Source organism: Dermacentor albipictus, chromosome 3, assembly GCF_038994185.2.
Source record: "Dermacentor albipictus isolate Rhodes 1998 colony chromosome 3, USDA_Dalb.pri_finalv2, whole genome shotgun sequence".
Classification (NCBI taxonomy): domain Eukaryota; kingdom Metazoa; phylum Arthropoda; class Arachnida; order Ixodida; family Ixodidae; genus Dermacentor; species Dermacentor albipictus.
The window spans coordinates 134,699,432-134,721,948 of record NC_091823.1 but is presented as its reverse complement, the minus strand read 5'-3'; positions in this window follow the sequence as shown (position 1 = coordinate 134,721,948).

Below are 22,517 nucleotides of genomic sequence, written 5' to 3'. Positions count from 1 at the left end.
TGTTTTCTTTCCTTCGTGCTACTTCTCTGGCGTTATGCTTGCTTCTCGTATCTTTGTTTCCTGGGGTCAAAAGGTTGTGAGGAAGTCGTGCCGAGTTTCTTTCACTGCAGGTAATACCTTTTCGCTTTGACCGAAACGCGCACTGGGTTTTGGTATATATACTCGCCTTTGTTAATTTTCCTTCGAACGCAACATTTTTTCTCCTGGCAGTGTATTTACAACTGCGTTAGTGGCCGTGCCATGACACTAACTGCAAACAAAACTTCAAAGGGTATTTATTTCAGTGACTCGGGGGACAATAACTTGGCGCAAATACCGCATATAGAAATTGCCATAGGCTTATATCCATCCTACGAAGCCCACCGTACCATAAAGTTTATGCTCCATTGAGTATGATACCTCAAAAGTCGTATTTAAGCACAGAAAACGTAACAGAAATTCCATAGTAGCGTCTTTTAAATACTGGAGGAAGGTCTCAGTTGTGAACAGCTAAAGAAACCACCAATGCATAATACTTTATACCGCCAACTACTAATCTAAGCTCAGGTAACATTTCAATGTTTTGCGTACTAATGTGGTCTGCATGACCAGAAATAAAGGCTAGCAAGCCGTTGTGACTTTCTTTAATGTGAAATGGTGTTCGGGCTTTTTGGTGTTCGCGTGGGACAAAATCTGAGCACAACGAAAACGTTGCATCCTTAGCTGTGTATCTAAATATAATATATACAATTCGAGATGGCTTAATTTCTTATCACTGGCGGGTAGCATTACCCTGCGGAAGGGAACATCGGCCAGCGTTTCACCTGTGTCGTTGTGTGCGACCAAGCGCAGTTGTTAGTGGAAGCCAGGCGCGAGGTGGGCGACGACGTAGTATCGAATGACTGGACTCAGGGTATCCGCAGAGTGAGGATGCACTTTGTGTTTCATCGGCCAGGTACAAGACGGGAAAACTCGTTACAGCGGGCTGTCATCCACGCAGCCTGCTGCATGGCGGCGTTAGTCGCGATGGTGGTGACGAACTTCTTGGTGACAGTATTGGAGCTAAACAAGGAATCAAAAAAGAATACACAAGTGATCCGCGGAAACAGACTGACTGCCACTGCAAGCAATGTGGAAGAGCACTTCCATGGAAGGTTACATAGCATCGCCTGTATAAAAATTCAGGTCCAGCTTCGCTAGAAGCGTCAATTGAGGAAAAATAAACGTTTGCAATAACGAGTGCTGTGGTGAATACAATTCTCGCTGCGCAAGAAGAGGTAAACCATCGCGACATAAAAGAATTTATGTGCAAATATGAGGTCACAGTACAATAAAATACTGGAATAATTGGGAAGATAGCGCACCGTCGGTTCCAGTGCCGTCTAGTTGTATATTATTCCACTGAAATTAGGAACCTCTTTATTTTTTATGTATAAGGCTTATACAGCTACCTTTTCATAAACAGATATAACTACAATGTATCCCACAGTTAACTGCCCGCTTTTCTGTAGAAAACGGTAAAAAATACACAGACTTACCACACACGCACAAAAAAAATTCGCTGCGGCTTTTCTCAGCTAACCCAGGATATGCAAAGCGAAAGCTGGCTTTAGCCTGGTTAAGTCTTGCTTTAAGTAAGTTAACCTTTGATTTAGCTGTAATTATTAAGCTTAGGTATGCAATCACCCTGGTATGACGGCTGTTGGTGGCTGGACATGACTGTAAATAGGCTTGTGTAGAAATGCGTCATTCGACGTCGTGACGCCTGTTGTGCCACTATGAAAGGGCAAGTGCTAGACATGCAAAGAAACGCCACGAATATGCGCAGCGTCGAAGCACAAACGGACAGGGCGCGAGCGTTACATTGATCTCGACAGTGCGACGCCTGTTGCACTCCGGACCTTCTCCAGTGAAGCTGCTCGCAGGAGAAGTCAGACGCCGATGGCGACGACGGCTCAAAGCGTCCCGCTCCCGAGGGACGTAGTTAGAAGGTGTCCTGGCCTGGAGATCCATGGCCAAGCTTGCACTGACTAGGCGAGCGCGGCGATTCTTTCAGCCAGGGGCGCAGCGAGTCACGTTGTCAGCGGTGACCCAGCTGCACAGAGCACATGCTCCAAGCCGGCGGTGGCGGCAGAGCTCGGCGCGGCGATTCACGTGATGCGTTGCCAATTCTACGGCGCAGCTGTGGTCAAATGAAGGTCAAATTGCTCGCGACGGCGAAACTCGCATCGACGTGGTTAGTAAAGCTTTCGCTTTACTCCTCCTTTACCAGACGAACCGCTCCTTCACCAGACCATTCTCTTCGTTCGTTTGAGATACAGGAGAATGTTCTGTATCGTCGTAATCTCAGCTGAGATGGTCTCGAGCTTCTGCTTGTCCTATCTCGCCATCTAAGCTCCAGCGTTGTTCACCAGCTTCACGTTGTGCCAAATGCCGGTCGTCTAGGTGTCTCGCGTAGCTACGCCCGCATCCAGCGTCAATTTGTCTGGCCTTGCATGTAGCGTTCTGTGCGCCGCTACGTCGCTGCTTGTTAACGCTGCCAACGCCGCAAGCGCCCTACAGCGCGGCCTGCAGGCCAGCTACAACCGAGTGATAACCCTGCAGTGCCATTCTTCTGCGTCGGCCTTGACCTTCTAGGGCCTTTCTCTACATCCATCTCGGAAAATAAACGAGTTACGGCCGCTGCAGACTACGCCATGCGATTCGCAATCACCAGGGCATTTCCGACAAGCTGTACTATAGACGCCGTTTGCTTTCTCCTCCACGACGTATTTTGTACGCCATGGCACCCCTCGGCAGCTCCTGACCAATCGCTGGAGGTACTTCCTCTCAAAAGCATTAGACGACATACTTCGTTCTTGCTCAACTAAACATAAGCTCACCACCTCTTATCATCCACAATGTATTGACCGAGTGCTGAACCGAAAGCTAACTGAGATGCGGGCCATGCATGTTTCACCTGATCACCTTCACTGAGACAGCACGTTACCATTTGTTACTTTAACCTAGAATTCATCAAGGCTGGATATTTACTGTTCTATTTATTGTTTGGCCGACAACCTGCCTTGCTATTTCAGACTCTCTTTCCGTGGGCTCCTCACTCGCCCACTGAATACTCCAGTGACGTCGTTGCTCGAGCCCACGCAGCTCGTTAACTTGCCCACGTCTGACTCTGCTTCGCAAGAATCCCAAAAGTTCCGATACAACACAAGACACAGAAGTGTACCCGTCACGTCTGGCATTCTCGTCCTCCTATGGTCGCCATGCCACCACGTTGACCTATCAGAGAAGCTCCTCTCACGTTATACCGGGCCCTATAAGCGCCTGCGTCACCTCAGTGACATCAATTACGAGATTGTACCCGTGATCCCTGTTTCTTCGACCTACTAGCTACCATCTGATGTTGTTCATGTTTCCCGACTAAAGCCATATTGCCCTACTAGCTTCTCACCTTCATAGCAACCGCAAGACGGCGGTTCCGCCGTCATAGGGTGATGTCATGGAGCGATGCATACATGGATGAACGCGAGGCTTGGCAAGGTGATGAAGACAGCGATGAGGACGCTTGCACGTGCGTCGTATCAGACATCTTCTCTTTCCCTAGGTTTTTTGGAAATATTCCGTAAATATATCCTTCGCCTACACACTGCCTCCGTCACGATATGTATGCATTTAGGTACGCCAGGAAGCAAAATAACAACCTGGACCAGCCGTGGTTGCTTATGGTATGGCTACGGTGTTGTTCTACTAAGCACGAGGCAGCGGGATCAAATCTCGGCAATGGCAGCCACATTCTACTGGGGGCTAAATGCAAAAACACCCGTGTAATTAAATTTAAGTGCACGTTAAAGAAACCGAGGTGGCCCAAGTTTCCGGAGTCCCCCAGTGCGGCGTTCCTAATATTCAGATCGTGCTTTTGGAACGCAAAACCCTATAACTTAATTTTTAACAACGTGTAAGCAAGAAATATTTAGGCAAAAAGGATGGAAATAGTGAATATAGTTTCGAAGCCCGCAAAATATCTTACGGAACGCGCAAGAAGCCAGGAAAAGCTGCAGAAAAATACCATACACTATTCAAACTGTTTACACACTTTCAGAAGTTTCTTTCTGCCACAATATTTACCATTGGTCTTGCGTTTCCTTTCTTGAATATAATGCGCTCGCTCATTTCATGTCAAGAATACTACGTCAGACGAGCTTGCTGTTCATTACCAGGAAGTACCGGATGCACAGCATTACAAAAAAAGGGAAAAAAACAAACAAAGGTCCGCGTGACAGGTGACGATAATTCTTCTCGGACAAAGATGCGGCCCAAACGGTGCAAAACTGCTTCTAGAGCGTATAGTAGGGCGCGATAGATGTAAACTTATGCTTCTTTGATCTGCAAGAGTTTGTGCCAGAAGTTCTACCGTCCTGGATACAATTGCCTACATCTTATCCGGGCTCTGTATTGCCTATGCTGTTCGAAGTGGTTGTGTAAAGGCAATGCGTTTGAGTGTAGCCCACGCAGTGAGGACAAACGACTATCTCATAGAATTGAAAATAAGCTGGTTCCACTCGCCGAGCTCGGTGCCCTAACACAGCACGTACTCCGTCACTAATAGACTGTAACGCTCACGAAATGCCTGAAAATTACGGACCAGGCTACACAAAACTAGATCGTGTTACACATTACCAGGCAAAAAATGTTTTTTAGAAGAATGAACAAATTTTGAGTGCTTAGTGGGTCGCATCACGTTTAATCTTGCGAGTATTCGTTATGAAAATATATTCAAGCTACATTCTTTATTTCAAGTCCGTGTACTTGGAGTAAATTCCTTAGCCTTCAAGCAAACGTTGTATTTCAGGTGCAGTAAGAAACTCATTAATAACATACCGGGTGTTTCAGAGAACACTTTCAAAAATGGTTAAAGGTTGTCTGCAGCAGATATCACAAATATAGTTCATGAGCTCGTTTACTCTACTTTGTGTGTGTGTGTGTATGTGTGTGTGTATGTGCGTGTGTGTGTGTGTGTGTGTGTGTGTGTGTTTGTGTGTTACGGCGACGTGGGGCACTGTCCTATATAGCACGGCCACAAAGTAGTCGCTTCTCGTCAACTGCAGTTCATGCAACCGTAATCTTTACCGGGAAAACCTTGCGGGGAACGCTATGCTAGACGGTTTGCTTTCTGTCTTTTTTGTTCTTTCCCCCACTCGGGTGGCGCCGTCACGGATGCGCGGCTGTCTTTCAACACCCGCAGGGCTACGCGTTCAATCTTTCATTCTTTACTGTGCTCGTTCGATGGGTTATTCCGTGAGACGCCGCCGCCGCTCGCAGCATGAACCAGTACTTGAGAGCTGCGCTCTAATACGCTCACACGCGAAACATCACAAAAAAACGAGGTACTTCATGAAGGCACTGCTGGAAAATCTCACATAGTTCCCACGATATGGCTCTTTGAGTGTGCATCTTGCCTGCATAAGCAAACGGCAGTAAAATCTTTCTTCGTAGAATCGGTATGTAATCAACCGTTGCATTTCTGTCATGTTTTGGAATTCCTAATAGAAAGCAAAAATTTTATAATCGGCATTGAAACATGTGGAATTGGCTGCAATTTGCGTTGCCAACCCTATGACGAACATTTTACCGTGGCTGAAAAATCGTCGTTCTCTTTCCTTTCCCGTATGAACTAACAGGGACGAGTTCAAGAGTGGAAGGGCTCTTATGCTGGGTGATGTAAGTGGAATTGCAAGAGAAATCAGCGAAAGTGAATGACTCAAGGCAAGAGTGCTTGTGATTATTTGTTTCAGTTTCCAAGCCCAAAACAAACACATATAGACGCGTTACGTAAACCGAACGCACAATAAAATTCCTGAACATAAAGCGTTTGCAAAAGTTTCGCAGATCTTGAATGATTAATCTAAAAGCGTATAGAGAGCTTTATTTTATTGTCCCAGCTGGGGAACACTTTAGCAATAGAAATTTCTGGGAGCCCTAAGATTTAAATAAAGGAACAAAAGCTTTCAGGCGCATCAGCAGCATCTAATGTTTATTAGGCGCAGTGTCGTCAACTAAATTTTCACTACGACAGCGCTTTTTATGTTGAGCTTCAGCAATCAGCAGAATGAAGCTATTCAGCAAGCCGAACGAGGTGCTTATTGACATGTCGAAGGGACTCACAAGCGCGTGTTGCCGGTCCTAACGTATATGAAACAGGTTCGAACGTTGCTTTCTATGCCCTTTTAAGGATATATGGCATATCAGTTTCTTCGTCCATTATAAGCCCATTGAGTATTGTAGGTGCAAGAACAAAATGTCTATCTCCTCCACCATCTCGGACACCCATTCTCCCGTTAAATTACAACTAAACTTGCATCGTTTTTCCCTCATGTTGAAAGCTTGTTTATTTGACAAAATAACTAAGACCTGTCATTGCGCATGGCCGATTCCAACTTGCATTTTGCTGAGTTTGGGCGCCCTGCAGCGCAAAGCTCTGAAAACTACCTTGGGGGCATGGTCCCCAAACAGGAGACGGTAATCTAGCTCGGACAACCAACGAGATAACTGCCGCGAGTAAACAATCTAAATATTTGCAACACAAGGAGCAGTTGTCCTGTGGAACCGTAGTACCATAGGCAACGTTCATTAATGTTGAAGCATGCGCTTTGGGCACAGGTTAGATAAAACATGTTCAATTGATTTTACCCTTCATCAGGCACGTGCAGGGATATCACAGAACATCCCCTACACAAGCGTTTTACGCGATAGCCAATATGTCGAAAATGTCGGGCCTATACTAATACCCGCAACGCGCATGGTATAGAATTCATCATTCGAGAGGCGCACACACAAAAAGCAGCAAATTATTTACGCCGGTAATTAATTGATCAGATTGCGGGAAAATGACAAAATGAAGAGCCGCCGACACCGATAAAAGAGGAGGCCACTTATGTCTGAATTTAGGAATGCGTTCTGCGACGCTGTAAAAGGCCGAAATTCAGTCAAACCAATTTCGGGGTAACGTCAGAGCGGCGCCGAGCCAAGCGCTGTGCTGCTGAGAGCCACCGCTTCGGCGCTGTGCCAGAACAGACACGTCTACATCAAACAAGGCAACCTCCAACCGAACAATTATAAGGATATAATATACGAGGCACTCCATTTGTACGATTTGTTCAACCATGTTTGGGGATATACAAGTATGGTTTCTCGTGACACAATCAGAGTGTAGGCGAAGACCAAAACAATGAACGAAAAACCATATAAATGGCAGGAAATTATGAAAAAACGTACAGTTCGACAACATAGATGCAGTGTTTGCTGTGGCGCGATGAGATATCGCACACAACCTTACTAAAAACTGAAGGGCAGTGCGGAGAGCCTCCGCGCCGGCATTAGTCACCCATGCCCAGAGGAAACAACCCGAATAGCACCGACGTACGCGTTATCAAACGCGGCTCTTTTGCATTCCGTTGTACCAACTCTGCACCTAAACACCATCGCACTGAATCCACTTACCGGCATGGAGTTTCGTAAACGTAAACAATGCACGACCGACTGAGACAGCGCCCCCTGTAGCGCACGCTATCTTGGTGCATGTTTCTTCCGTGCAATCTGAGGTGAATGCATAAGTTATTTCCCCATGTGCAGTGTATTTTATACTTCAATTGTTTTCCTTCAGTTTTATATAATTACTGGGCCAGCTTCTGCTTAAAAAGCTTGTAGCGACAACCTTGTTTCATTATCATATTTCTGAGCCCATATGCATTAATTAAACACAATGATGTACCTAACTCCAAGCGCTATCGCAGAATTCCTAGAGTAGGGTTAAATAAAGCTATCATTATCCCTGCGAGCTCTTGTAAGGGGCCTTTTATAGGCATTTACAAAATAATTGAAACTCTTTTCACGCTTTCTTATAATTGCGCGTTAGCCTCCTTGTTTGAAAAGAAAACAATAAAGAGAACTAAGTGAGAAGAATGTTGCGACATAAATAGGAAGCAAGTAATCGCAGGAGGTGAAGCGTCATGGTGCTAGCAACACCGTGACTCAGCACCATTAGAGTTTGGCGTAGTACGCTTTTCTCTGAATGGCACAACTTTTTGCCATAATTTGCTGCGCGTTCATTACTTTCACTAGCGATAAACTATTGCTTTAAGGCTTAGTATGACAATGGTTGTGAAATGCGCAGACCTTATTTTTCACACATTCTGTGATTACTACTGACCGTCTTGATTGTCATGTTCAGCTTAATTTACCTTTTGAAAGAACGCAAGTTTGGGCATATCGGTGTAGCATTTTAGCTTTTAGCCCATGAAAGACACAGTAACAGTTTACATAGACGTATACGAAGCGCTGAACTCTGTGTCCTTTGTACCCTAAAAGCTAAAATAATTTATGCTCATTGCGGGACGAAGGAATGTCGCTAAAATATTTGTGTACCCCTGTCTTAGGTAATGTGACGTTTTCTAATTTCTGCAAATTTCCTAATCTGATCACACCACCTATTTCTCTCCGTCTTCTACAGTACTTTCTCTTGGTACTCATTACATGCCCCTAATAAACCAGGTCTTGTATCGTCTACCCATTACTATTGTCCGGCCAACCAACGTACAACAGATATAGCGTGGAGAACACCAAACATATGGTTTCACCTGACTTGAGGGTGCTGGCGTTGACCTTGTCGTAAGCCGGCCCCGTGCCAGTGTCGTCATAGGCCCGGACCGTGATGCCGTCTTTAGTGAGACGGTAATTATTTGGCAAGTGCGTGGCCTCTACGTATTTTTGATCTTTTCCACGGGCACAGTTTCTTCATCCGGCTTCGACTCGGAGCATGCTCTGGCATACGCGGCCGAAGCGCATGCCTTAACCTGCTTGAATTGGAAGCTGTCGTCACTGTGGGGAACACTGCACCCGTCACTGTATCTCAAGTTGGGGGAGTGGTGTTCATTATTCTTCGGTGCCTACACCGGGCGAAAGAAACACTCTTGCCGCGGGCGTTATTGAATAGAGATAGACTGTTAAATTTCTAGCAGGAACTAAAGGCGTGGGTAGGATAGGAGCTTCAAGGGAGGCTTGGGGCTCATTTGTGTTATTATAGGCGGACAAACAGGATCTGCAGGTGAGGGCTGGACAATAATATTGATGTGCTAGACAGACATATTTTGGCACATATTTTGAAGCATCAATGGCACAAGCTGATGCTTTAGAGTACTTGTGAAGCCGAAACACTTAGCCATGAAACCTCTCCCAAATTGCGCAGCGATGCACAGCTTTCAGCTTTATGTAAATGTCAAACGCTACGCAATCCCTCGCTGATTTTAGACGCCCACAGGCTGTTTTCAGAAAAATAAATGGCAATTATCATCGGAAATGGTTGCTTGCACTGGTCGCCTTCTGATTTTTTTCCTTTCGCCAGAACTGCATGTAAGCTTAATAGGGCGGGCAACTTCTGAGGCTTATGTTGTGTTTCCTGTATCGACTGGCAAGGAGCTCTTGTGCCAGACTTCGTGAGCCGTTATATGACCATGGCATACGTGTAACATGCGAAATTTCAAGTACACGCAATCTTGCTTCAATTGTTCATCCGTCAGAAGGACGTCGATGTGGTCAGCTTTTACAGTAGACGGCACTACAATGAATTTGTGTGAGATTTGGGAGCAAAGCTTGTGTTCTATAAGTAAAAAGAACGACACAAGCTGTTAAACCTATCTATTCATTAGAATAATTTCTTCGTTGTTATGACTTCGCTCATGACTAATTCTGTCAAAATCAAAGCGTTACTTTTCAAACAATTTATTGCATTATACTTGGGACCTACTAATGTCACCGCCAAATGTACGAAAGAGCTTGGCTGTATAGTTTCATAGAAAACTAATCTTTATCCTTTACAGCGACTTGATATCTTGCACATCCATCCAATGTTAGTATAAGTCAAGCTTCGGACACAAATATTCAAATTACAATGCTATGGCTATTACGAATATTCTCCTCAAGTTCTGTCTTCTTTTTCAGTAAGTGTAGAGAAGAGGCCGTGATGACCAAAGGCTTTCTAACAATATGGTTTATTCCGGATAAGCACGTTCACTTGTGCAAATAAGGAATTAGAAGAAAAGAAGGCATCCTGACGATTTATCGATCGTTCCTTCTGAGTCCTTTAGGAGGATAATTCACGGTAAAAGCAATCCACAACGCTGTTGGTGATTGTGCTCTAGCTGCGTTCTCTTTTAAAGTGAACCTATCTAGTATAAAGCTGTTCATTCACAACATCATGTATTACTCTTGGGTTAGACGAAACAAAAAATAAGGTGTACATATACAATGTTAGCGCTCTGGTCGGAGAGGACCTAAAATATAATTCACTCCTGAAGAAAACACCATGGCCTCTCTATTTATTAGTGGAGGACTGGTGATACCTTGAGTGTTATTGCGATGGTGCCTTTTGAGCATACATGAATATATGTTTGCCCTGACCAATCTGCTATGGTCGCATCAAAATGTCACTACTTACTTTGCAATCTTGAGCATCGATATCGTAACGGCCTTCATCGAAGGCCTATATTTCTCCTCTGCTATGCCTAAAAATATATACCAGTCTCTCATGCGAACAGTATTCGCATTCAGCGTGCGGAACAGCCTAATTAAAATTAGCTTATACCAACATTTCAATAACAAGCCTACTCACCTTTATGACCCACGCATTGGAAGCGATCGTTAACAGGAGACATCTGGTTTGTATATATTTGTTAGTGCTCTTTACTGCATTTACTGCAAGACCACTTGTCAAATTGATACTGCAACGGCACCTCCAACGGACAGTCATCAAGTTAGTAGAGAGCTACAAGTGTTGTGCCAGAGCACTATATTCTTGGCCCACATCCCTTCTGTCTATTTGTATATGGTGAATCCGAATTCGCAAAGAAATTATTTTTTCTTGCTCTATGCACAACACACAAAGATATTCAAATAAACTCGCATCCTTCGGGACTGCATTGTACTTCAGCAGGACATATTCGCCTTTGCCGATTGGGTCGGTGCAAAACTAACTGTTGCCATGCAGCCGAAGGATGACAGTGGTCTCCTATATACCAAGACAACTGGGTTCCGTTTCTCTTGCCCCTTCGTCCAAGCCACACCCTCTCAGGATTGCGAAGTTACTGACCTCTGAATCATCTTTGATTGCACGCTCACTTTCTCGCCTCTCGCTCAAGGGATCACTAAATTCGCCAAGCAGCAAGTCGAATATCGAGGGAATTCAGAGGTGCAGGTATATTTCCTAAGCTGTATTCATCTCTCTGCCGAACTTCCTTGCAATATGCCGCTATCATCTGGTACTTGCCAGGCTAACAATTATTCAGTGCACAGAGTTAAGAGGAAATTTGTCTTTATACAGCGATATCCGTGCACGAGGCAGGTCGGCCGTCAGCAACAGCCTCGCTGTTTGTCCTCGCTTGGTTTAGGACACTTGGACTAGCAGGAGGGCCAAAGCTGATTGAAACTTGTTATTGGGCTTTAAATTGTCTTACTGGTTGCACAGAAATGCTGGATACAGTTATTCTAATAATTCCGCGAAGACGTCGAGATCTATTCATCCGTCTAGTCATGGCGCCTCAAAGATTCCTTTGGCCGGGATTCTGCAGGCCTTCAACGAACAGTCACGTGAAATTGATATAATTCACAAACATTAGCCGGCCACTCAAGCTGCACTCTTATCCGTTTCCTACCTACATTCAGAAACCAAAAAAAAATGATCTTTTACAGCGAAAGCTGAGTATGACTAACCTTCCATAGCATTTTCGGCGTCCGGCAACCAAACCGGAATTAGCGATTTCTAACGAACACATGCACAATGCGTTTCGTCGTTTGCTTTGTGTGTGATCACGTACGACTGCAGTGCTAAAGCGCCGAGGTCAAAATCTGGAAAAGACTAGAGCGCTAACCGTGAAAACAGCGTGACGTCAAGGTGATCGCAGCGTATAAGCTACAGAGGTATCGGTGTTAAAAACAGCTGCGTTATCGGTGGGACGAACACGTATACTTCGTAGACCCGAAGAACAATATGCGAGAACATAAACTGTACCGGCGCGAAAAGACCACCGACGAAGAACGTTCCTGCGATGCTGAACGTAAACGACTATCGTGAGCTCGGGCAACCATTCCACTTTGTGAAGATGGAATGACAGCGAAAGCACTTTGTTTTGCGCTTGAGAGCTTCGACTGTAGTCAACTTTCGCTGCCATTCCATCTTCCCAGCGTGGAATGGTTCACATTTTTTGTGTGTAATATGCTATATATTGTTATTTTATGTTATATTATGCCATGTCCGTCCGTTATATAAGGAGCCTATCTTATGTACCTAGCGAAATGTGCTGGAGGCTTGACTGGCTCTGCATTCATGCTGCACGAATTCTCGCTAGTGGCAGTGCTAGACCACCTGATTTTCCTGGGCTCAGTAATAAAGTTTATTAATATTGTTCTAATTATTGTTATTAATATATTTATTGATGTAGTCATACATACGTCATGCAAAAAGTGCAAAATTCTGGAGCATGATTATGTTGACTCGGGTTAAATGGCTGCATTTTTTTTTCAGGAGAACAATTAAAAATGCCGAGACGCACGAGGAGGCGAAAATGCATTCCTCAATGTTCACAAAGTGCGCCATGTTTGCCTGAGTCCTCGTTCTGACAGCTCCTATACCTTATGATAGTAGACAATGTGTCGCAGACACGCGATAAGTTAATGTATTTTGCGGGAAGTGAATCTTGATTTTAGAGTTCTGACAAAATCATAGACAACACGTCCTAGTTACCGCTACACAAAAGGTCAAAATTATCACGCGATCAGCTTTTACTTGGTTCAAAAGGAGCGCTTTTCCAGCCTGACAAACACGCGAATTTGCAAAGGAAAGACAGGACAACTGCTGGTGGTTCATTTTTCGTTTCAGTCCGCGTCCACGTGTTTAATCATACCGTTAAAAATGCATCATTGGAATAAATACCACCAAGAATAGTACTTTTCTCCTAAGTACGAAATGGCGCAACGCTCAACTGAGTCGTTCCACATAAGTGAAGGTATTTTTGCGTGCTGTATGACTGCGGACATAGTATAAAATATTTCACCATTACTAGGCACAAATTTTGGGACTACGCGCAAATGACAAGTCTAGAGACAACCTCCAGATCACATCTTGTTTTTTATCTGCACCAAGGAAGATTTTGGCGTTATCTTTTTTGCTGCATAGAAGATGAACTGCCGCCAAAGCACCCCACAAACCCATGCACAGCCACAGCCACGCCATGCTCTCACGCACGTGCACACAAAACCTTATACTAGGATACACTCAGAAATGCACAGCTATAGAAGAAATGTATGTGCACAGCATGCGTGCCCACGCATGAATGCACAAATGCGCACATGCACACAAACATACAAGCAAAAGAAAAACGAAGGAGTAATAGAGAGACCGTGGCTGAGTCACAATGTCACAAACCACAATGAAGACCCGCGAAATTTGTGCGCAATGTCACCCGAGGCCCGGCCGATGCGACGGGACATCGATAACGCTGGCTTCTGTTGCATTCCTATCACCACTGAACTAGCGCGACGGTTTAGCTCGAATGCACGCGCTGTTGAACAGACGCGATGTCACCTCATCAAGTGTAGTTGCAGCCAACTGACGCCAGTCCACGTGTAATTACCGTGCTTGGTCACTTCGACCAGGATGCCAGATGAGGCGGAAAATTGGGTTCGTTAATTTTCGGACCACTGAAGCAGTCCATCGCCATTCAGCTAGAGCTAATAGGAAGCGGGGAAATTTCACGCCTGCGCCCTATCGCGCTTCGACGCAAAAAAAATAATGACGACGGTAAAGGGAGAACGACGGAACAGATGCGACATTACCGCTCACTTTGTGTCCACGAAGTTGGAAATCCTCTCGCATTGACCTCCATTTAAGCCAAATCGTGCGTCAACTCAGTGCTTCGCACGCATGCTAAGTGTCCCAAACACATCACTAACAAGATTATCTGCTGTCCTGTTCAACTGCACTTCCCTTCTCACCCCCCCCCCCCCTCCGTAGAATCATTCTGGTGCTGTAGTTGTCCGCTAGTTATCATCGCTATATATTATCTGCCGTGCACGACTTCTCTTCGTAATCTCAAGTGGAAGATCAGCGAACGTCTCCTAGCTTTCTTTACTGTACTACTTCCAGCTATCTAAACTTTAGGGCTACATTTTTCACGTTCTAACACCCTTGCAGTTTTCTTGATTTATTTTCAAATTAATTTTTAAAGATCTTAGAGTTCAGCCATAAAACGAGGAATAGAAAAAACGACAAAAGTATTAATTCACTCTAGGTTAAACCTCTCTTCATTCTGTTTAATGAAATGATCAATAGATATAAAAGAAATCTCAATGTAAAGCTTGACCGCGCTAATCATTGAATCAATAATGCACGTGTTGGAGTGCACGTCTGATTTGAACCCTGAATAAGTTACCAAAACCGTAAGAAGGCAAAAAAATAACAGAACGCAGTAACATCAACACTGTTCCCGAATGCTCGTGCACAGGGTACGCAAACATCACGCAACCGGAATGAAAAGTACCAAACATGTGCTCAAAGGCATATATCATAAAACGACATTTTATCGCGTAAACAATACTTCAATATGCAACTGGGCAAACAAAGGAACTGAACTGCTGTCTTTTTTGTGCTTTTTTTTAGATCATAGTTCAAAGTTATTTAGCGTTTCGTACTTTCAATAACTCAGTGGTTTTCATAGCGGTGTAATCATGACGGACACGACAAAACAGGGTCCTGTTTGTAAAGAACGCGACGCAGGCTATTATCTGCATTGAATGCCCGAATCGCCTGAAATACCGTTCGTAAGAAGTAAATTAGGCTTATTGAGCATTTATGAGACGAGGCCACGTGTGCTTCAATCCTTAACCAGTGGATAGTTTGTTCGTTGTCGTTTTTTTTTCTCTTTTCGACACAATATTTTCTCACGCTGCATGTTTAGTTACTGGACAACTTCGAGTCCTTGTAGGTTCCATAGGTGGCCTTTAAAACCTGTGGGATAGTGCACCGATGCACGAAACTTGGGTATGGTAAATACTCGAGCCATCGATACCAGTGGCCAACTCTCGTAGTAACCACCTGCATTATTTACGAGGCTGCCCTTACAGCCCGTTGCCTCTGATTGGGTATTACGGCGTATGCGTGTGCCTTCATCAATAACGCAGGTCATTACAAAAAGACGGCTCTGCAGGAATCGACAGCTTCGGAAGTCGGCGTGAAGCCACAATACTTGCATGAAGTCTTGTGCTCGTTCATACAATCATATTGGGTGCGTCTAGCTTTACATATAATAAAATATGTGTATACTGTTTACTTGACTGGTTTGCGAGTTTCACCCGTTATTTCAGCAAGTATTCGCTTTGCAATTTTTCCTTGTAGCTCATACCACAAGAGGATTGATTATGGGCCTACAATAGCAATCGGCTACTGGGTGAACAGGATTCTTCTAAATCTCTTTTTATGGGTCACAATGAAATGACATAAATGGATGGCGATGAATCAATGAACTTATTTTACGACAGCTACGTGCTCACTAACGTACCTTAGCTATGTAAAACAACGAAACTTTATTGGGCATTGTGTGCCGAAACCACGATGTGATTGTGAAGCCCGCCGTAGTGCGAAAATCCGGAAATTTGGACCACCTGAGGCTTTTTAATGTGCACCTAAATCTGAGGACACGGGTGTTTTCGCATTTCGCCCCCGAGGATTCAATACCGCGACCTCCTGCTCAGCAGCCTAACACTGTAGCTGCTAACCAACCCCTTCGGGTGCCTCAGCTATGTACAAGGACCTCGACAGGAGACTGCCGCTATTCTGGCGACAGCATTCGCGAAGCTTAAAGCTGGGACTACAGTGAAACTTTGTTAGAGTTTTCGCCTCATTTATGGAAGTGTCATTTCGCGGGAGAACAGTATTTACAGGGCTGTGAAATTCAGTCTTTAAAAACAGCAAAAACAAAGCTTTAACGGATATCCGAGAGATTACGAAGTCGGAAGACTAGGCGAAACAGAGCGTGAACACTATCTACCCGGAAGTTGCAGCTTCCGCTAAAGAAACAGAGTATTACTGGGAAGTCAATAAATCGACCATCCAGCGCATTTTCGCAGTGGACTTCGCCGCGATGTTCCGCATAAATCCCCAGTGCGATAAGATGCTATCGCACAACGCACCCCGCAAGCTGGGAGTGCGAGAAAGGCGTGCGAGGTGGAGCCGACGAGGACGGTAGTTCGATGTGCGCCGTCTATTTGCGCGTCGAAGGGAGAGAATGGAGCAGAACGGTGGCGTGCTAAGGCGATCGAACGCTCACCAGAAGGGAGATAGAAGGGGGTAGGTGAACCAACGGGTTAGCGCCCATCTCCTTGCCTTAGTCTAGCCCAGCGTCTGTGCAACCACGCCCTATGTTGGAGGTAATCTCCGGCGGTGCGAGTGTTTCGCCGAGCCTAGTTCGCTTCACTCGCACTTAGTTTTCGAGGTTTCTTACGATTACTATCAACAGTTTGCCTTTGGGGCAAAACTGCTACTTTTATGATAAAATTGTCTCGAAGAAAAAGTGTGCTGGTTTTCCCTAAAGAAGAGTGCATAAAAAGGTCTTGCAGCTGTTAGTTATCATGCCAGAAGCGTGATGGGTGACGACGTCTGCATTGACATCAAACGGATTTGGAAGCAGACCATCAAAAGAGGTCACTCCTTCGTTCTTATCGGCTTAAGAACTAGAGCACTTAGAATATAGGTTACTTGCTCATCACAATAAACAATTCATCTTTTTGCTGGCTGATATCTTCGCAATTCCCTTGAGTGAGCAAAGTGCTCCATAATGAAATCGATGGCGTCAATGTTTTACCAATTACCCTTCTATGAATCAGTGACAGATTCTTGAGCTGTTACGTGGCATGGTGAGTTAAACGGTGCACCAGATGGAGCTGTAATTGTAATATATATATATACATATATATATATATATATATATATATATATATATATATATATATATATATATATATATATATATATATATATATATATATATATATATATATATATATATATCGATTTCAGCAGAGCATGGAGTGAACGAGATCGCAGTTTGGCGCTCGTTTGGTGCTCACCGAATAGGTTTTCGGACTCCATTGTTAGCGGCTCCAGACCACAGTAAAGGTGCCGCAATTTCTGGATTGCATCAATTTTGAATACGTACAAGCGTGGCAGTTCGGGCGAGTTGGTATGTCATGACAGTTTTAGGCTTGTAGCGCTGCTCAGAAAGAGTGAAAAAGGAAGAGGTAGGAGTAATCAAAGGGAACGGGAAAGAGAGTGAGTGTGCCCACTCTGTTTTCCGTTCCCTTTGATTACTCTTACCTCCTTCCTTTTTTGCTCTTTTTGAGCTGCGCTACAAGCCTAAAACAGTCTCGAATACGTAATTCATGACGGTAATTGATAAAAAGATCAGCACTCAATATATGGCCTTACAAAGGCACCACTTACAAGAAATTGATTCTCAAAACTTATTTCATACATCACGTATAGATATAGTAACCATCGTACAAGGTAGGGTTTGCGAGAAAAGCATAAATTCAACCACCATTCATTGTTCGGCAATATCTGTCGAGGATACTTGAAAACTAATGTTTGTCTCAGCATTGTTTCTTAGTCTACTTAAAATATTTCAAATAAACGTAGTATCGGCTTTGCTACCAGTTAGTTAAGACGTGTTAACTGAATGCGAAATACGGCCACCTATTTACGTTCACTGCTCTATCTGCGATTACAAATAATGAAATAGCAGACACACTGCTGGACAATGATGGTATGGCAGGCTTCATAGCGGTTGTTACGGATGCTCGAGACGATAGATATCGTGCAATCACGACGTCGCTGATTCCGTTCTCACGCTGGAGAGCTGAAATAGTAATTCTATGCATTTCTTTCTACATCAAGGAATTGAGGGGGTGGGTTTTTATCGCAAGGTCTCAAGTAAGGGGGTCGCACAGTGCGCGGATGTGTTCTGCGTTCTAGGCAACGTACAAATCACCTTGCAAATGCTGCCACGACTGCTTATTTCACACACATGCTTACAGATGTTGCTATTTGTTATTTATGATTACAGGCTTCGCAGGCTATTTCTAAACGAATTTTAATTTTTGTGTGCTGGGACGTTAAATATAGACATGGTCATGAAACATGTCATGCATATAAAACAACCATCTTCATGCGTAGGAATTGGCCAAGGCAACAAATATTTTGTTGACTCCGGTTGATTATTACAGCATGAATCGATAGGTACTACTATGTACTATTAAGCTACTACTATGTGCAACTATCGCTGGTAGTGACAAATCATTTAAAAGTACTTCAGTCATTTCTAAAGTATTACGATACATCTTGTGGCGAGAGGTTGCTGTTTTCCGTTTGTAGCGTGAAGCGGGGATATCAGGCAGAAGAACAATATAACACGTTTTGCTGAGGTATCAGGAGCCACCGCAAAGCCGGTTGCACAACAGCCGGAGGCAAACAGTCTCCTACGTAAAAGCGCGGACTGCAGCGGCACGACTGCGCGACAACAATGACGATAGGGAGCCGAGTGCCGAGGAATGCATGAGGCGGCCCCTTACACTATATTGTGCACGAGGATACATGCATTCCCGATGCTCTTATACAGTGAGAAAGTGACACCTTTCTAATATCGGTAACGTTGTTCGCAACTTTCACTTTCTTATAAAAAGAATCATCTTGCCAACTACGTTTGGTTTTTGACGAAACAGTACGGAAGGCATAATTACTCCGCGCTGAATGAGGTCACGGCTTGGTAGTTAGTTCCCCAAGCTTAAAGAGCTTGTAGTAAACGATTTAGTGGCTGATATGGCTGTTTTCGTCGTGTGGAGTTTGCTGCTGCAGTATTGCCGAGCAAATTGCGTAGTGCCCTCTTTGCAATCAGACTTGGGCATCCGGTGGCTCTAGAAAGTTGAATAAACGCCATCGAGGATGGCAGTCTAGGTGAAGCGACAGCATAACCTGGCCGAACATTGCTGAGCTCGACATTCACCTGGAGCGAGGCACCAAATAGAAATGCTGAGGACTGGACATGCGAGATCTGCGTGCCGGCATTTGTATCGACGCCGTCTATCTGGTATGGCGTCATGCGGCGTCACTTGATGCCGACATGGTGGAAGGCGCTACGCTGAACGAACCGCGGAACATGAGCCCTCTTATCCACACTGAGGATTACATCAGGGTTCCTGCAAAACATTCTACGCTCTCACCTGTGACTCGAATGCTTATATTAGTTCTCATTTGCCTTACTCCTTTTTGTGGCTGGGAACACAGTGCATACAAAGTTGGGGAAGGAGGATAACTAATTTTTCGCTTTATTATTGTTAGCATAGGTAGCGACAACCGGATATTTGCGGTAAATAGATATGACCATCAACTGCGTGACTCAGTAAGTACAGGCGAGCAACTGTTCGCACTTGTTCGTCTATAGCCGGCAGCCTAACAGAATGTTCCGATAGTTACGCAAGAGCTGCTCGTGCCAGAAATGCGCAGTCCAAGAAAAATTATATTTTCCCTATTACGCAAGGGCTGCACTTGTGACCCTGTCAGACGCTTCTTCTGGCCACGGGCTTGCCTGACACATATTGGGCTACAACATGTATCGACAATTACCGGGAATGTCATTCGTGCTACCCTTCGTTTTAACATTGTCAGACTCCGTGTTAACTACATTGCAGGTTGTCGTCGATTTCTTCGCGAAAGAAACTCCGATTCCTTGAAGTGTTTATCCCGCATATGAAGCGATATCCACGGGAAGTTTTGGCGAAGTGGTTCAAGCACGTTCTTGCCATTTGCTTTCGTGAAAATAGTCACTAACTTTACTTAGATCATTGTGTCATCCAAGACAGCGAAAGAAGTTGCGAAGTAGTTTATATACATAGAATGAGATCGTTAGCACTCCTTGCATAAAACTCAACGTGCTACCCATCACCCTGTTTTCCTACATAATATGCGTATTTAGGCAAAGCACACTAGCTTTTAAAACAACAAAAATGACGAGACGGTTGCTTTGTCCACCTACCTGGAGCTGCTGTTCTTGCAATATTACCGTCGTGTTTAGAAAAAGTGCGCTTAACACGTCCGTAATAGTCGCGGTTCGTTTGAATAGCCTGAAACACCGATCATTTCTCTGAGTTGTCCTTTGGCCTCGAGAGGATACACATCTGACAGAAAGCACGTCGCTACAATAAGGAGTCACGATCGGCGTTACATCACGCTCCAGTTATGGCATGAACGTCAGTGATCGAGAGTGTCACCATAAACATCGGTCAATGTGCGTTGTTTCTTAAAGTTTGTCGCTCTATAAACTTCGCGGTACCTTTGGCAGACAAGGGGATTTTACTTGAGCACTGGTTCATAATTCAACCACCATGCGCCAAGTTGTCGAGGTTATTCAATATATCCTTTCCAGTGTGAATTTGTTTATACTAATATATACAACAATTGCAAGGGCAAGAGAAAGAATGTCTCGCTATTGTAGAATCGAGCAGTTATTGATATCCGAGCGATGACGTCGATGTAGTGACATCATAGACAAGAATTCCCGTGTTTACATGCATGGTAGAAAAATATTGCACTGACAAACCGCATATCATTTCAACGAAACACCACCGCATACACAAATGGGCGTCTTACTACCCAGATAGCTACAGCCGCCCAGAGTCACATGTGAATATTATCCCTCTCACTTGCATCAAGCCAAATTCACGACAAATCCTGCGCTTCGCAAGATGTAGCCTGCCAAATAGAGTAACTCTAATTGCATCCACTGGCAAACCTCAGCAACAAAAGCCCACGTCCTATGAGCATGCCACATTCATAAATGAAACCGGGCCGTTTAGGTCGCACCCTACGTGCAAGAACTGATCTCCAGCAAGAACTGGAAACATTGCTGAATGGATACTTGAAGACCCAAGCATCAGAACCAGACTGAGCATCTGCCATAAAGGCTTTCACACAACAGCTATCACCTGCGCGGTGGTAACGGGCCCTGGAAAATAACTTGTGTTAGGAGAACTTCTTTCGCTGCCAAGTGCTGAAGTCAAAATGCGAGAGCATGTTGTACACAGCCAAATAAAGTTTTATTCACACAGTCTTCGAAACCTGCTTTCTCCATCGTGTTGCAAAATGCACCGAAAGCACATGCAGCATGTCAGTTATTTTATTGAGCCCTTGCGCCCAGACACTGGGCTATTTTTCTCCGCTCAGGTAATTTCGCGCATGGTTAAATTGCATTGGTAAATTGCGCAACGTTAAGCGTGCCCGAAGCTGTTGCCATGACCAGCAGCAGTCCAGTGCAGCCTACTCTGCTTCTTTCTCCATAACGTTGCCTTGGATACGCTGTCTTCACGGGGCAATTGTCGATGTTCATTGCACCTGTTATCGCTGAAACGACACTGTTCCAATCTACGTAAAGGGAGCAATGACCGGCGTTTTCTTACCATTGAAAGGAAATTGAGGGCGGAATTCTCCGTCGGTGCATGTTTGTTTTGACATTGTGCAAGTACCTATCGAATATGGCAGTGACCGCCTTTATTCTAGAAGTGGATGAAAGGCCCCGGCGTATACCAACGATCATGGCCACGTGCTGAAACGTTGTTACTGTTGTTGCCTAATTACATGGCTCATATCGATGAGGGGGATGACTATACCGAAACATTCTCTCTGATGGCGCACAGAGCAATGTGTCTTCGTCTTTGTCGTTGCAACCACAGTTGGAGATAGCACAGCTACACCTAGCCCACCCCTAGCGAAAAGTGCGAGAAAAGTTAGGTAAACTAATAAAGAAACCTGGTGATGCGGGCTTTAGGTGTGCAGCTACTTAGGGTTTTAGTGAAAACGCCTCTAACTATGCACAGAAACTCATGGCAGTAGGTTAGTTATGGAGAAGAAGCCATTGTCGGCTTCGAGGAGAATCTCCGATGGCCGTGGCTGCAGAAACAGCGCTAGGCGGGATGGACGTAAGCTGTACAGAAAGGCGGATGTGAGCAACGTCAGTAGGAAGGGGTGGTTAAGGAGAGACAAAGGGTGTAGCGAGTTAAGGAAAGGCTGGTTTTCGTTTGATGTAGTAAGTATACGTCGTAATTGGGAGGACGTCCAGCACACAATGAGCGCCTCAGGAAGTTCAGAATGACCTTGCTATGAGGTGCTTTCATGCGAACTTGCAGGCCTGGTTTCTTTGGAGTCTAATCAAAGCAGTTGACGAACCATTGAACAGCGGTGGAGGTGAGTCTACGTTGATGACTGAGTGAGGTACATGCTGAATACGTCGGTGAACACTGATTCTTTGTGGACGTGCTATGTTGTTGAGAACCACATCTAAAGACGCAGGCGCACCGATGGAACTGATGTCGCTTGTAGGGGTGCGGTGATTGTATAGATGGTCCGGTGCCTGTGAGTCGCAGTAGGCGACGGGGAAATCATGGCCTAC